The sequence below is a fragment of the Balaenoptera physalus genome, assembly GCF_965194825.1.
Source record: "Balaenoptera physalus genome assembly, chromosome: X".
NCBI lineage: Eukaryota > Metazoa > Chordata > Mammalia > Artiodactyla > Balaenopteridae > Balaenoptera > Balaenoptera physalus.
Genome location: NC_138903.1, coordinates 41,912,282 through 41,929,357, shown reverse-complemented (window position 1 = coordinate 41,929,357; position 17,076 = coordinate 41,912,282). Strand labels below are relative to the sequence as shown.

The window sequence follows — 17,076 nt, the reverse complement described above, 5'->3', positions numbered from 1 at the left end:
TCTTGTTTTTAAAACATTCTTTCCCCCAGTAGACTGTAAGCTCTACGAGGGCAGGATTTTTGTCACTCTTGTTGAATGCTGTACTCCCAGTGCCTGGCATGTGGTAAGCTACTCAATGAATATTTGTTGACTGTATAATCCGGAGAGGTACCAATTGTGTGTGTTGTCATTAAATTGATTATTGTCACCAATCGTAGATTTCACTTCATTCTGTTCAGTGTTACTTAGTATCAATGCTTTGAGGCTAGGGAGACATTTTTCATCTCTCTGCAAAAAAAGAAAAGCTATAGTTTGGGGCTGAGTGACTGAGAGGCACATGGAAAGAAGAAATAGACAACATAGTGGATGGTATTGGAAAAAGACATCTTGGGCTCTGCTCTCCAGTGGCTGGCATATTCTCCAAACACTCTCCACTTGAATTTTGCTAACCTATTTTGAGTGCTTTTTATAAAGGTGATTCATACATCTATTTGTTATTCTTACCAGAAAGTATATCCTTTTTCGTGGCTTAATTTCTCCTCCTTTTATGGTTAATATCTGGATTCCTTTGCTTAGGAGCTGTCACTCTGATATTAAGGAGGAGGACAGTTGATTGGGTTTGAGTTTGCACCTTAAATAGATCATTTAGTCACACAGAGCAAAATTCTGTTTTGTGGCCACATTTGGCCTATCTAGTCAGCCAGCGGCTGTGAATATATGAGCCTTGGGTCCCATCTCTCGTGGGGGCAGTCGGGGGGGCCATGGCATGAATATAGAACTGGGGGGTTGCTGGCTGAATGGTGACACTGGCTTTCTGGTAAGGGCTGCCTGGCCACCCCGCCTCAGGAGATCCCTCGTTGTGACTGTGGCTGTCAGAGGTGAACTGGCTGTGCCACTCACTAGTCAGATAATGAGCTCTAAAATGGGTTTCGTGTCCTTTGTGAGAACTGGATTCACTAAGATGGTATCAGGAAAACCTCAGGACCTGATAAACGCAAAGAAATCAACAGAGTGTGCTTCGCTCAGAAGTGGAGACTTTTGTCCTATAGATGGCAAGGAGCCATCAGAAGGCTCAAAGCTTGGCAGAGATGTTTATTTTAGAATTGCCATCCTTGCAGTGGTTTTGAGCATGAGATGGGTGCAGGGAGGCGAGGAGGTTGTCAAAAAAAAAGTTTATGTGAGAAGAATTGTTGCTACTTGTGCAGAACTAGATGACTGCCTTGTGAATGAATGAGGTGAGGATGACTTGAAGGTATGTAGTCTCACAGGGACAAGGAATGGGGGCGAGAAGCGATGTTTACAGGGAGGAGTGAGAATTACCTCTCGGACCTATTGAGTTAGAGGTGTTAGGGAGATGTGGAGCAGAAATTTGGATAAGGTTCTGGAGCATGGGGGAGAAGACTGTCTTAGAACTGTAGTTGCTAGAGTCATTGCTTTAAAGCTTCAAGTTGGGTGGATGACTTTTTTCAGTTTTTATTATGGAAAATTTCAAACACGTAAATGTCAAGACAGTAAACCACAATATAACAAAAAATTATGATAGTGTGATTTATAATAAGAAATATATATTTGGTTTCTGGCACCGAGCCTAAAAGCCTTGGAATTTCCTAAGTAATAAGAGCTAGAATGGCATCTTGATATTCATAACAAGCCCCTTTCAACCACACCTCAGTTTATGTTAATGAGGTGACTTTTGGAAAGCACCTTAGGGTGGGCGCTGGTTGCCAAGGAAACCAACTAGTGATTATAGGGGTGGCACTTTCATTCCCACCCCCCTGACTTCTGAGGAGGCGGAGTGGGGCTGGAGATTGAGTTCAGTCACCAATGGCCAATGATTTAGTCAATCATGCCTATATAATGAAGCTTCCATTAAAAACCCAAAAGGACAAGGTTGTAGAGCTTCTGGTTTGGTGAACATGTGGAGGTGCTGGGAGGGTGTCGTGCTCAGAGAGGGCATGGAAGCTCTGCAGCCCTTCCCACATACCTTGCCCTAAGCATCCCTTCCGTCTGGCTATTTCTGAGTTATATCTTTTTATGATAAGCCAGTAACTTAGTAAGTAAAATGTTCCTCTGAGTTCTGTGAGTCTCTCTAGCAAATTAATCCAACCCAGAGAGGGTGTTGTGGAGGCCACTGATCTATAGCCAGTTGGTCAGAAGCACAGGTGAATAACCTGGACTTGTGATTGGCACCTGAAGTGGGGTTGGGGGAGTATCGTGGGACTGAGCCCTTAACCTGTGGGATCTGATACTATCTCTAGGTAGATAGTGTCAGAATTGACTTGAATTATAGGAAACCCAGCTGGTATTGGAGAGTTGCTTGGTGGTATGCAAAACACACACATACAGAGAAGTATAATAAACCAAACCCCATGTCCCCATTACCCAGCGTTGTTAATTACCAGCTCATAGTCAATCATATTTCATCTGTATCCCCCACGGCTACCCCTCCCCACGTCACTGACACAAAATTCCAAATTTTGTTTGTAAATATTTTTGCATTCATCTCCAAAAGATAAGGAATCTTTAAAAAACATAGCCACAAGACATTATCACCCTTCAAAAATAACCATAATTTCATAATATTTGCCAAATATCCGGTGAGTTCACATTTCCCCAATTGACTCTTTTTTTTTTGCAGTTTGATTTAAGATGCAAATAAGGTCCCTACAACTACATTTGGTTGGTTTGTCTCTGTAACTCCTAAATCTGTCTTAATCTGTAGGTTTGGGTGGGTAACTTTTCAGAGCATTCTGGGTCCTATTTGTGTGAACCCGAATGATAACCAGCACTTGAACAAAAGAAAGAGGTGGAGGCAGATGGGATGATGTAGGGATCTTCTTAATTGGAGGCATGATTTTGATCTTTTTCCCCTGAGAGGCAGATGTTTTTAGGAAAGCCTGACGAAGTTCTTGTTCTTGTAGCCTCTCTCTCCAGCAGTTAATTCTCTGTATTGCTACTATGGTATCTTCCAAAAGTCAGGCCAGATCATGCCCCTTCTTCGCCCAGAAGTCTCTGTGGCCCTGTGGGCTAAAGTCTTGTCTTGTGAGCTTGGCTTAAGGAGATGGCTCACTGTCTTCCTCACTCCTTGATGCTCAGTCTCCACCTTCCCCCTTCTCCCCAGCCTTGCTGCTCTAGTCAGTGTTCACTTTCCCACCTCATGCTGAGGGCTTTCTCTGAAATATAGTTCACACCCCCCTTTTCTTTCATCAAAATAAGTCTGACTCATCTTGAAAGGCCCAACTGAGAAGTCACCTTTTCTGTGAAGTTTTCCTGAACTATTTTTTCACCTGAAAGAATTATTCATTCTGTTCCTCGCTGTGCCGCCTTTTTATGCCTCTGAATTCATTTTTAATTATGTGGTCCCCAGGGTGGGCTAGTGTGTGTGTGTGTGTGTGTGTGGGGTGCTGGTGGGGGGCTGAGGGGGGGAGGTGCTGTGTCCCAGCCAGCTCAAAGTCTCCTCAACACCCAGCCCAGAGCCCTCCCCTCTTGGAATGCAGAGTATATCTGTTTGGTACCAACTCTTAGAAGGATGAACAACAGATTTTCTATCAGAGAAAATCTGGTAGAAAATCAGATTTTCTTCTCCACTCTGTGTTTTGTTTTAAAATAATTTTATCAAGTAGGCTGTTAAATAATGTATAGTTTTCAGCTGGACTGAATTAAACCCAGTGAGTAATTACATTTTATTCTGCTCACATAAACACATAAAGGATTTTGCTGGGTATACGGTGTGAAGTGTTTCTTGTTGTGTCATTAGTGTTGACTTTGATACTTCCCAGACACCAATTTCATGACTCAAGAAATTGCAACAAAAATACAGAAATCTAATCTTTCCAGATACTGTTTCATTGCCTGCCAAAACCCAGACATAAATTGCAAGGGGGAAATGGCATTATCTTCATAATTTAGGGAACTGATGCTTCCCTATGTGTATAATCTGTTAATATTATTTGTAGTCAAATTGTAGTTTTTGATTTCCATTATCTCATTCTTTCATCAAACATTTATTGAGTGATGACCGTGTTCCCGACTTTGTGAGCGGGTCAGACTTTATCTAGCCATTACCCTTTGGAGGAGACGTGTAGGCCTTTTATAATAATGTGTTGTTATCCATTCCATGGCGTAGATTGGAATAAGTGAGCAGCAGCCACAGGGTGCAGAGCTGAGGATTGTAGGTACTGTTTTCAACTCTTAGTCCAGATTCTGTTAACACACAGAAAGTCAGGTGTATTTGGTAAAGAACCAAATAGAATTTCAAGAAATTGAAAATCGTCATTGAAACTACAAACCCAATGGAGAGGGTAAAGAACTGAAGAGAGAATTGGTGAACCAGACAATGTATCTGAAGCATTATCCAGGAAGGGGCACAGAGAGGCAGAAGGAAAATGTACCCATATGCTGAGATACTACACAGCAGCGAGACCACATGAACCAGAGCCACATGTCAATATGGATGACGCTTACAAGCATATTGAGGGGTGAAAAAAAGCAAGTTCCAGGATAACTCATACCATACATAATTCAAAGACATGCAAAATTAAACAATATATGTATCTGTAATTTAAACTCTAAGGGCATAATAAACACCAGATTGAGGTTAGTGGTTTCCAGGCAGTGGAGTGGGAGGAAGTGGGGGGATTGATTGGGAAGGGTACGAAGGGTTCTTAGCTGTCTTGGTAATGCACTGTTGATTAAGCTGAGTGAAAGCCATGTAGATGACTCGCAGACCATTCTTGTCCTAATAAATTCTTGTGAAATATAGTAAATATTTGAAATACTATATATAACTTATGTACAGATAAAAAATGGAATAAACACCTGTGTTTACGGTCCAGCTTATGAAACAGAAAACTACCTGTACCTTTGAACCCCCTTGTATATTCTTTCCCAATTATATTATTCTTTATCCCTTATATATACTATACCTCTACTTTTAGGCATCTGATATAATTCATAATAAAAATTTTTTAAAGGATGCCCTATAGTCTTCTTATAGTTATCTTACTAGTATCTGTAATTAATCAATTTGAACTTAAACCTTTGTTCCCCCCCCACCCCGCCTTTTCTTTATTTATTTTTAGCTTCATTGGGTCTTTGTTTCTGTGCACAGGCTTTCTCTAGTGGCGAGCAGGGGCTACTCTTCGTTGCGGTGCGCGGGCTTCTCATTGCGGTGGCTTCTCTTGTTGTGGAACATGGGCTCTAGGGCTTCAGTAGTTGCAGCTCACGGGCTCAGTAGTTACGGCACGTGGGCTCTAGAGCATGCGGGCTTCAGTAGTTGTGGCTCGTGGGCTCTAGAGCGCAGGCTCAGTAGTTGTGGCGCACGGGCTTAGTTGCTCCACGGCATGTGGGATCTTCCTGGACCAGGGATCAAACCCGTGTCCCCTGCGTTGGCAGGCGGATTCTTAACCACCGTGCCACCAGGGAAGTCCTGTCCCCCTTTTCTGAATTGTTGTATTGGTCACCTAAGTAAAAAATTATGTATTGTGTGACTATGACTAAATTTCTAAACATTTTCAGGATCTTCCCAAGTGTGTGATGTTTTAAAAGCATTAATGAAAATTAAACGTGGGTCTGACCCTATCAGGTTTGATCAGGGAAAACAGAGGTGTGGTAATTTCTTGGTTAGTGCCATAGGATAATACTTTCTACAAAAGTGGGACTTCATGTCAGGAGGTCAACATGGTGTAAGCCTCCTTTGGAAGATTAAGAAAACTCATGATGGTGGTATGGGAAAAGCAAAACAAATAAGCAAAAGACATTTCTGGAGTAGGGTTTAGGGACCCTGTATTACAGCAGTGAGAGTTTAACTTCTCATCTGTAAAAGAAATGTTTCCTGGTTGGGAGGTGGGATGTGAGTTAGCTGTAGAGGTATTGCTGATGGTCCAGAGAAGCCACCTACAGTTTCTCAAAAAGATAGTATACTAGTCTGTATGGGCTACCATAACAAAATACCACAGACTATGTGGCTTAAACAGTAGAAATTTATTTTCTCACAGGCTGGAAGTCTGAGATCTGGGTGCCACCAGGGTTGGGTTCTGGTGAGGCCTTTCTTCCTGGCTTGTTGGATAAGCCACCTTTTCACTGTGTGCTCGCTTGGCCTTTCCTCTGTGCATGTGCACAGAGAGAGAGATCTCTCTTCCTCTTCTTATAAGGCCACTAATTCTATTGGATTAAGACCCTGCCCATATGACCTCCTCTAACCTTAATTACCTCCTAAAAGCCTGATCTCCAAATACAGTCACTTTGGGGGTTAGGGCTTCAGCATATATTTGAGAGTTTGAGTTTGAGTTTGAGAGGACACAGTCAGTCCATTGCAGATAGTTTATTTTGGTTGATAGTCTTTGAATTCAGGTGAATTCTTAAATAGTTTTTTTTTTAAATATACCATCAAAAATTGAGGTAAGTACACACAAGCTCTGTTTTGTTTGTTTATTTTACCATGTGTTCTCCAAACCCGCCCTTTTCAGTTGTGTATATCTATATATTTGCATGTATTTCAGTTTAAGACTCAACCATCCCTTAGTAATTGGAGTAACTAGAGCAGCAAATGTAGTTACTATCGTGTGTTCCAGTTTCATGGCTCTCTAAGATAACTGTGATTAGTGCATTTGTTTATTTGCAGTGTTGTTTAAATTCAGGGCTTCTAGGAAGTAGATTCTGTAATATGCCTCAAAATTATTGGAAGTTCTTTAACCTATGAGAGTACTTGAATTTTATTCATTAATTTGGGCCAAATATAAAGGCTGATAAAGGTGGGCATCCTTGATTTTAATGGCAGGTAAGAGGCTGAAAATATGTAGTTGCTTCCTTAGGCGTCAGAACTAAGGCTCTTTTCTTATAACTCAAATGGGGTAATTCATTGTTAACACATGGCTACTGGCTAATGTCTCCGTAGTCTATTGTCGTTTACTGAGTGGTTGTGGTAGTCAGATGCAGGGATGGGTGGTGAGTACTCATTGAGCATTGCCTTCAGGAAAATTAGCCCTGGGGATGAGGGACAGGCACTTAAATGGCAGTCACAGTGCAGTGAAATCATTGTTCTGATAACGTAGTCACTATCGGAGACTGTTCCGGAAATGCATGATGAGATGGGTTGCCACATATGGTTGTGTACGTTGTGCCCTGAACAATTCCAGGGAGCCTCTTTCATGTTGAAGTCTGTGAGGGCAGCCCTGATTGTGGAGAATCCAACCCAGTCCTGGGGTATCAGGAAGGGCTTCCCTGCCTGGAAGAAGTGATATCTACATTGTGACTTGAAGGACGAGTAGAAGTTAACCCAGTGAAGATGGTTAGGGAGCAGAGAGTGGGAAGAGAGTTCCAGGCAGAGGCTCAGAGGAAAGATTGATTAATTTATTTCAAAAGGTAGCTGATGTTTAGCTGAAAGTCTTGTCCTGGACCTTTAAAGAGTGGCAAACGGGTCAGGAAAATGCGTGATAATCTGCTGTAGTAACATTTGTAGTCCTTTGGCAGTTGACTTGGAACTTGATTAGTGTGTTTTAATTAAAGGGGGAATACACAAAACAGCAATTAAAATGTGTTGAGTGATGATTCAGCCACAAGTACACTGTCCTTGATTTTGGGAAATGTCAGAGTATGAGGCAGAATCAAATATTCAAATACCTGACTTAAGGTCCTTAGACGTTATCCAGGAATCTGCTAGCCTCCCATTATCGTCTCAAAATCTGTGAATTTTATTTTAAAAACATTTTAAAGAAAATATGTTTAAGAATTTGAGTGGTCATCCATATTGCTTGGGATTTGAGGGGTTAAATTAGTGATAGTCTCTCTGTTACCAAAATTTGGAACCAATTGGGAGATAAAGGAGCCAGGTGGATAGAGCTTGGAGAGTGTGGTTTGGGTGTGTGGTAACAATGGCTTCCTGAGACTGTAGCCCTGGATTAGACAGAAATAATCTCTCCAGGCCCTGGAGGTGTTGAGCCAGCAGAGGCCCCTCCTAGAATGAGGCAAGTGTAATCAGTTTATACTTGGGTACCATACTGGGCTCTAGTTAAAAGTTCAGTCATCCAGATGAATGGATAAAGAAGATGTGGCATGTATATACAATGGAATATTACTGAGCCATAAAAAGAAACGAACTTGAGTTATTTGTAGTGAGGTGGATGGATCTAGAGTCTGTCATACAGAGTGAAGTAAATCAGAAAGAGAAAAACAAATACCGTATGCTAACGCATATATATGGAATCTAAAAAAAAAATGGTACTGATGAACCTGGTGGCAGGCAGGAATAAAGACGTAGACATAGAGAATGGACTTGAGGACACGGGGGCGGGGAGGGAGAAGCTGGGGCCAAGTGAGAATAGCATCGACATATATACACTACCGAATGTAAAATAGTTAGCTAGTGGGAAGCAGCAGTATAGCACAGGGAGATCAACTCGGTGCTTTGTGATGACCTAGAGGGGTGGGATAGGGAGGGTGGGAGGGAGACGCAAGAGGGAGAGGATGTGGGGATATATATGTGCATATGGCTGATTCACTTTGTTGTACAACAGAAACTAAGACAGTATTGTGAAGCAATTATACTCCAATAAAGATCTATTTAAAAAAAAGTTCAGTCATCGAGTCCAAGTCTGCCTCCTTGGTTCCTAGTTTTCAATGAAAGACTCTCCCACTCTTCCATTATATACTAGAATGGGCATCTCCATTTTGTAAAGACTGTCAGAGGGTATGTGGTATCTGGTCACCCATAGAGAAATGCTGTGCAGCACAGCAATGATGAGAAGATGTTCCTGGTGTCCCAAGAACTTCATGGGACAATATAATGATTTTTCCATATCTTGTTTTCCCAAGTAGATATCTAAGACCTAAAGTCATTTTCTTCCTCTTATTCTTAACTGTGACATTCCATATTTGGGGAAACTACTTAGAAATGATGGTGTTTTTTGACTCACATAAACTTGTTCCATGTTGGTTTTAATCAAATCTTTGGAATTTTAGCTGTTGAAGAAGAGGAACATTGGATTGGAGGTTGAACTCTTGGCTGATGGGCCTGATTTTCACTATTTTAGTATCTCATATACTGATGGAAGCAAGACAGAACATTTGTCTTGAAGGGCTACAGACTCAGTTTATTTCTTTAAAGTCAACCTTTATCAGAATAGCATTGGGTGGCTGATTGGCGATTCACAGATTTTCTGTTGTATTGTCAGGAGTTACCAGATTCGAAGCAACTAGAACTCTCATACATTGCTTGGTGGTGGGTAGATTGTTGCAAAATGGTATAGTAACTCTGGGAAATGACTTGACCAATTCTTATAAATTTAAACATACACTTGCCCAATGACTGAGCAGTCCCACTCTGGGTACTTGCCCTAGAGAATTGAAAACATGTTCACATAAAACCCTGTTTTATGGATGTTCATAGCAGCCTTATTTGTGATAGCCAAAAGCTGAAAACAAACCAGATGTCTCTCAACAGGTGAGTGGATAAACAAACGGTAGTGTATTCTCACAATGGAATACTACTCAACAGTAAAAAGGAATGAAGTGTTAATTCATATTTGGGTGAATCTCAAAGGTGTTTGGCTGAGCAAGGGAAGCCAGTCTCAAAAGGTCACATACTATATGACTCTTTTTAACCTTGAAAAGACAAAACTCTAGTAATAGGAAACAAATCAGTGGTTCCTGGCGTTATAGATAGGGTGAAGGTGTAACTGTCAAGGGATATAGTACAAGGGGGTTTTCTTGGAAGTGATAGAACTGTTTGGTATCCTGATCATGGTGGTGCTTAAATGAATCTATGCCGTAGTGTATACAGAAGTAGAAATATAATGTTGTACCCATGAAACTTTTATATGATGTTATTAACCAATGTTACCTCAATAAAAAATAAAATCTAAAAATTCAAAGACTTTTTTCCCAAAGGAAAATGTCTATTTTATTGTTAAGACGATTTAAAAAGTAAGAAAAAATTGAAGAAGACAGCATCAAGGAAGTTTAAAATAAGAAAGAAAAGAAAAAACAAGCCACAGACTGGAAGAAAATATTTTCAAATCATATATTCAATAAGGAACTTGTATCACAGTACATCAAGATCTCTTACAATTCAATAAGACAGTCCAATTTAAACATGGCAAAAGATTTGAATTAATGGACATTTCACCAAAGAAGATATACAAATGACTCATAAGCACATAAAAGTATGCTTGACATCATTAGGCATTAGGGAAATGCAAATTAAAACTACAGTGAGATATCACTTAACACTCTCTAAAATAGATACAATCAAAAGACAATAACAAGTGTTGTAGAGCATGTAAACAAACTGTAACTCTCATACTTTGCTGGTGGGGATATAAATTGTATAAAATGGCATACAGTTTCCCAAATGGAAAACAGTTGGACAGTTCTTAAAGTAGTAAACATAGATTTACCATATGACACAGCAGTTCTGCTCCTAGGTTTCAACTCTAGAGAAATGAAAACATATGTCCATACAGACTTGTATGCAAATGTTCATTATTCATAATAGCAGAAAAGTAGAACCAATGCAAATGCTCATCAGCTGGTGAATGGATAAACAAAATATGGTATATCCATACAATGGAATACTATTCAACAATAAAAAGTAATGAAGTACTAATACCTTTCTTCCACATTGGGTGAGCCTTGAAAACAGTATGCTAAGACAAAGAAGCCAGACACAAAAGAGTACATATTGTATGATTCCATTTATATGAAATGTCCAGAAAAGGCAAATCTATAGAGACAGAAAATAGATCAGTTGCCTGGGGCTGGGAGTGGGAAACAGAGAGTGACTGCAAAAGGAAATGTTCCAAATTAGATTGTGATAATTGCACAACTCTGCGAATATAATAAAATCATTGAATTGTACACTTAAAACGGGGAATTTTATGGTATGTAAATTGTACCTCAATAAAATTGTTTTTAAAAAGTATTTCATTACATATTCAAAACAAGTAACAAAAATATTTTAAATGAATTCTCCTTGAAACGAATATATCAATGAATAGCACAGCTGCATAATAAGTAATAGAACAAGTAGAAAAGGATATTGAAAATGCTGTAACATACATTCTTAAAACCAGAGTCGCTTAAATGACCCCCAGGCCTGAAAAATCATTGTCACTGCTGGCATCCATTGTATCCTCTTTATTCGCTCAATTAGAAATAGTTATCACTCTCTTCAAACACTGTGTAATGGGATGTGGAATGGGACGCTTTCTTTTCTCAGAATTTCAGATGAAACTTTAGAACTCAGAACAACTCCCGCAGTGCTGTAAAAATCCCCATAGCGGTGGCCAAACCGGACTGATGATCATCTGCTCCCAGTAGCTCATATAAGGGAAGGTGGAGTCTTGTTAGAGAATAGTACGTCCATGCACCTGTTCCCAGCTCCTTAACAAAGGCTTATTAATAGAGACATTTAAATATTGCAGCAGGTGGATAGCTGTCTAGAATTACAGCTGAGTGTCGATTTGTTCAACTGTCTTCCCAACAACCTGAGTCACAAAAACTGGCACCAGACTAGTGGGGGCTAGTTCCTTTAATGGCCTCATAGCATTTTTGAACCATGCTTTGTCCATAATTAAGTTCCTTCCTCATACCACCAATGGGCACATGCATAAATTGTATATAGGGTTCTTTTTTTGGTTATGTGTTTCTTTTTTTTTTTTTTAATTAATTAATTAATTTATGGCTGTGTTGGGTCTTCGTTTCTGTGCGAGGGCTTTCTCTAGCTGTGGCAAGTGGGGGCCACTCTTCATCGCGGTGCGCGGGCCTCTTACTATCGCGGCCTCTCTTGTTGCGGAGCACAGGCTCCAGACGCGCAGGCTCAGCAATTGTGGCTCATGGGCCTAGTCGCTCCGCGGCATGTGGGATCTTCCCAGACCAGGGCTCAAACCCGTGTTCCCTGCATTGGCATGCAGATTCTCAACCACTGCACCACCAGGGAAGCCCTATGTGTTTCTTTTAAACTAGAAAAGTTGGCAGTTGTGTACCATCAGCACAATATGCAAATGCAGGAGGTTTTTCATACTCAAAAGTTGAAACAGTCTTGAGTTTTTTCTACTGAAAAAGTCTTGAATTTTTGCACCTTTGGAGTTCACCATGTTGCTTTAAGCCACATCAGATGTCAAAGGAATTTCATGTATATTTGCTTTCTGTAAAAGTTCAAAACTGAATTCTTTCCTAGCATTAGTCATATACCTGTGAAATCAGTGAGTCTCTTTTCATCAGCTGACATGTGATATTTTTCTGGCCCACACACAGTAGATGATTGCTCTTTGTAATCTGGAACACTGTGATGTTGATCAAGTAAGTCCTTAATGCCTCTATTGCTCTCCATCATTTTTTTTGGGAATACTGAAGTTTCTGAGCTTTGAAAAATACCTAATGTCAAATTCTAATTCCTTGTAGTTATGACCTCTTTATAGTTCCCTGTCAGAGGATGTCTTCCATATCTAGAAGATGAAAATGTGCCATTCATGTTTTTTCCAAGTCTTTGTTATATTCTCACTAAAATACCCCTCTGCAGTCCTAATGTCTTATTTTTTCTTGAAGTGAAAGATGCCACACGTGAACTTAATATAGCAGTGACTGTCCTTTTGTGCCATGGGCTACAGTGGTAATAAATATGAATCTAAATGTCTGAGGAGCTACTCAAACTCTACCTTGAATTAGCAGCAAATCCTGTTGCTTGGTATATTTTTGGTCAAAACTATCAATCAGGACATTTTAACCTGTATCTTTGCTGTGAGGGGGCTTTGTTGCCATATTTTAACACAAGGGGGCAGCAACATCACCTTCACTGTCTCCATCACATCTTTAGCATGGGCACATTGGACCCGGGTAGGGAGGGAAAGATTTTATAAGTATGTATTATTATTTTTAATGTTCGTCATCTAATAATGGTTCTAGGTATGATGGTGATGATTACGGAGAGAGACTGCGAGGGTATTTCCTGTAGTTGAGGAATTTGTCTGCAAATAAAAGCCTCCTGTAAGGAAAAATCTCCTGTTTCCCTTCTGCTCTCAATACTCTCACTGGACATTTCTTTGACCACATGTGTGGGAGTTTTCTCACACCAAAGCAATTCTCCAGCTCTCTAGTGGATACCGACTGAGTATCCCACAATTTAACTCAACTCTGACACTATCTAATTGGAAATAGCATCAGATCCCACAGGCCTCATTAAGACCCCTGCCCCTCTCACTTCAGAGGTTAGTCACAAGTCCAGGTTATCACCTGAACTTCTGACCAACTGGCTATAAATCAGAGGTTCTCATGTTCCCCTCCTTAGCTTTGATCATTTGCTAAAATAGCTCAAAGAACTCAGGAAGCCCATTTACTTACTGTATTACTGGTTTATTATCAAAGGATATAACTCAGGAACCGCCAGATGGAAGAGATGTATAAGGTAAGGTATGTGGAAAGGGACATGGAGCTTCCATGCCCTCTTCAGGTGAGCTACCCTCTCTGGTGCTCCACGTGTGCACCAACCCAGAACCTCTCTGAACCTGTGTACTTTGGGGATTTTTATTGAGGCTTCATTACATAGGTATGATTAATTAAATCATTGGCCATTAGTGATCCACTTAACCTCTAGCTCCTCTTCCCTGCATGGAGGTCAGGGGGTGGGGTGGAATTAAAAGTTCCAACTCTCGGGACTTCCCTGGTCATCCAGTGGGTAAGACTCCGTGCTCCCCGTGCAGGGGGCTCAGGTTCGATCCCTGGTTGGGGAACTAGATCCCGCATACATGCTGCAACTAAGAGTTCGCATGCCACAACTAAGAGTCTGCATGCCGCAACTAGGAAGCCCTCATGCCGCAACTAAAAAGATCCCGCATGCCACAATGAAGACCCTGCGCAGCCTAAATAAATAAATAAATAATTTAAAAAGTTCCAACTCTCTAATCACCTGGTTGGTTCCCCTGGCAACCAGCCCTCATTCTGAGGCTAATCCGGGAACCCCCAGCCACCAGTCATCTCATTAGCATACAAAAAGACACTTAGCACTTAAGAGATTCCGGGGGTTTTAGGAGCTCTGTACCAGGAAACTGGGACAAAGACCAAATATATATTTCTTATTATAAATCACAGTATCACAACTCCTCTATTGTTAGAATAGTTGTCATTGTGAAGACCCTGTGCTATTGTGGTTTATTTTTTTAGTTAGCTCTGCAAATAATGAGGCTAGTACAGAAAAGAAACAGTGAATTATGTAAAGCAGCTATTGATTTGGGAGAAAGGATAGCCTTTTGTAAATGACTTATTTTGGTTTCCTGATGAAGACACTGTTAACTGAAGAAAACCGTGTTTTATTCAGGGACCTTACTGAGTACTATACAGCCCAGGAAACAGCCTCTCAGATAGCTCGGATGATCTGTTCCAAAGAGGTAAGGGAGGAGCCAGGATATATAGGAGTTTTTGCAGGAAAAAAAAACCCAAATGTGTAGTCGAACATCAAAAGATTACCGCTAATCACAAAAACCAGACCTGTCAAGTTAATGAATTTAGCACTTTTCTATGTCTGCGAAGATGCAAGAGTCTGGCTCATTGAAGTTATTCCTTTGATATGCATTTTAACTATCTATGTGCATATCATGTTTTTCTCCATCTGAATTCTCCCCAGGGCACACCTTGGGTTGGGAGGTGTGGTTACATTGGCAGCTGATGGCCGGCAATATTCTTTGTTTACTGGAATGGCAGGCAACATTTTTTTTTCCACAGCGCCTCCTCTTGGTCGTAAATTAGACCAAGGTTTGGGAAGCATTTCTTGACCAATTTGTCCCAAGGTGCTAAGAAGGCTCATTCCTAGGTCAGATGAGGATTGTGTTGATAGGCCACTCAGTGTGCTAAATTTTGGATTAGGCCCTGTTAATAACCTAAAATTCTCTGGATCTTCTGTTTTACTAGTCTGCTATGATCCAGGGGATGTTTTCCCTTGTTGCTTCTTCCCACATCTAGAGTTGCACTATTACAGTTAATTCTATATAGAGTTAAATGTATGACCTACTATCTCAAGATGTTTAGCCATCATTAATTTTGTCAAGAGGCCTGGTTACACATTGGGTAAAAATTGGGTTACAGTTGGGTAAAAAGCATATATATATTTAACTGGGGTAAATGGAGTGGACTTGTTTGGGGCCCTTTAATGTTGGGGACCATAGGGGGTCCCTTTGGCCCATCCAACCTTAGGTAGTGTTGTATCAAAACCTTTTGTTTTAATCCCATTAACATCTGTTTTATTTATCCCATTTCTTAATAACCATCTAAAGATTTTTATCCTTTTGGGACGAGTCCCTTTAAAATTTTCACCTTTTTGGAAAGAAATCTATAGACTTTCTCTCAGGTTCTTATCTTCCTGTTAATCAACCTAACTAACAATTAATCTCCTGTTCATTAGCATCTGTAAGACCCATTGAGGGTAGGTTGAGACCACAAATGAGGCTTCCCAAACTGGTTTTTTTGTTTTGTTTTGTTTTGTTTTAAACTGAGGGAGTTCTTAGGTTAGCTATTTTTTTTTTACCATCTTCTAATTTGTTTTTTCATAAGTACCAATAAAATGGCTGTTTATGAGAGCACTCTAAAAATTCACCAATTTAGATGTTTCCCCAATTTAAAGGATCCATCGTCTGGCCCTTGATGAGATATATGTTAATAGTGACACAAATCAATAACACGCTAGAGGCGTCCCCACAAGAGAGTGCAAAGGATGCAGCCTTCACAAGATCTAGAAAGTTTACTCCCCAAAATAGTCTAAGAGAGTAAAGGACCTTCGTTGTACAGGTTGACACAACGAAGGTGAGGATGACAAAGGCCCCTTATGGGCACCTCGTATGACAAATTTCCCTGAGAGTTGGCACAGCCAAGCCAGAAAAAGAGACTGCTCAGGACCCCAGTCTATTTGATTGGCTGCCAAATGTAAACCATGTGTGTACCTTCCAGAGGGCAGAGACCAAGCTCTCAAACTGAGATTATCAAGAACCTCATTTTTAATTTGTAGTAAAATTTTACAACTTTATTTTTTCACAAAAGTCAACAAAGTTCAAGTATGTTAGTACAGGTCTTTAATAACAACAACCACCACAACAGTAATAAAGCAATACAGACACAGAGCACAGAGTTTGGCTTAAAAAACTATATTTTTCTGGATTTTATATATTATTTGTTCTTCAACAATGTCTTGTGAGTTCTCATATGTCTTGGTGATAAGAGACATTGTAGAACATTATACATAGGATATAATAAACATTTTCTTTCTTTTTCTCATATAAATTTCTCCATTAATGGCAAAATGAGATGGGGGAGCATTTTACCATTCTCTCTCTTAATATTGCTAGCAAAGAACTGAATATAGAGAGAAGCCTGAAGTTTTCCACCTAAGAGAGAATTGTGGAAAGTGTCTGGTGGTTATTTATGTTTTCTTTTTTTTCCACATTTCACTCACTTTTACTTGGGCATGTGACTCATGTCCAGGACCAGGGGAGCAACATTTCTTCATAACTCATGGAATTAAATACTTACACCCAATTTTGCTGGTTTTTTCCTCCTAAAGGGAAAACCCTGCTAAGAACAGAATGAGACGGAAAGACTTGCAGCTAATTATGCTAGCTGTGTCAATGGCATAGCCCCAAGAAGCCAGCTCTCCAGTCCCTGAATCATGACTGCGAAAATTGGCACTGTGCTGTTTAGCTCTCTAAGGGATGTAATTATTTTCTCCATGATACCCAATACTTGAAATGACCTCAGCAAAAGCATTTCTTTTCTTTTTTTCCCTTCCTCTAGTGTGTGGCAAAACAAATTGCATTTGTAACAACTAGAAATTCCCGAGGCCTTGTCCTCGCTGGCGGACGGCCTGAGGGATGCTGCTGGTGCAAATCAAAGAGCTCAGTGGTTCTGCTTTGCGCTGTGCTAGGCAGAAAAAAACTTTGCCTCTTATCACCCCATCTTCCTCCAGCAAAAACCTGAGACATGAGACATGCTCAGTGGTTCAGAGTACTCGGAGCACTGTCATAATCCCGAAAGGTACTGTCCTACCTTGTCCTCTTGGTGGCTGAGGGACTCAAGCCAGAATAGATGGATTCTTAACCCTTTTGAAGGACTGTGTAGTTG

The 17,076-nt window shown here is 40.4% G+C and overlaps 1 protein-coding gene across 4 annotated transcripts in view; it reads left to right on the top strand.

The window, feature by feature from the left end:
* Positions 1-17,076, top strand: part of SLC9A7 (solute carrier family 9 member A7) — a 149,471-nt gene that overhangs the window by 51,372 nt on the left and 81,023 nt on the right. The gene's annotated exons all lie outside the window — the stretch shown is intronic.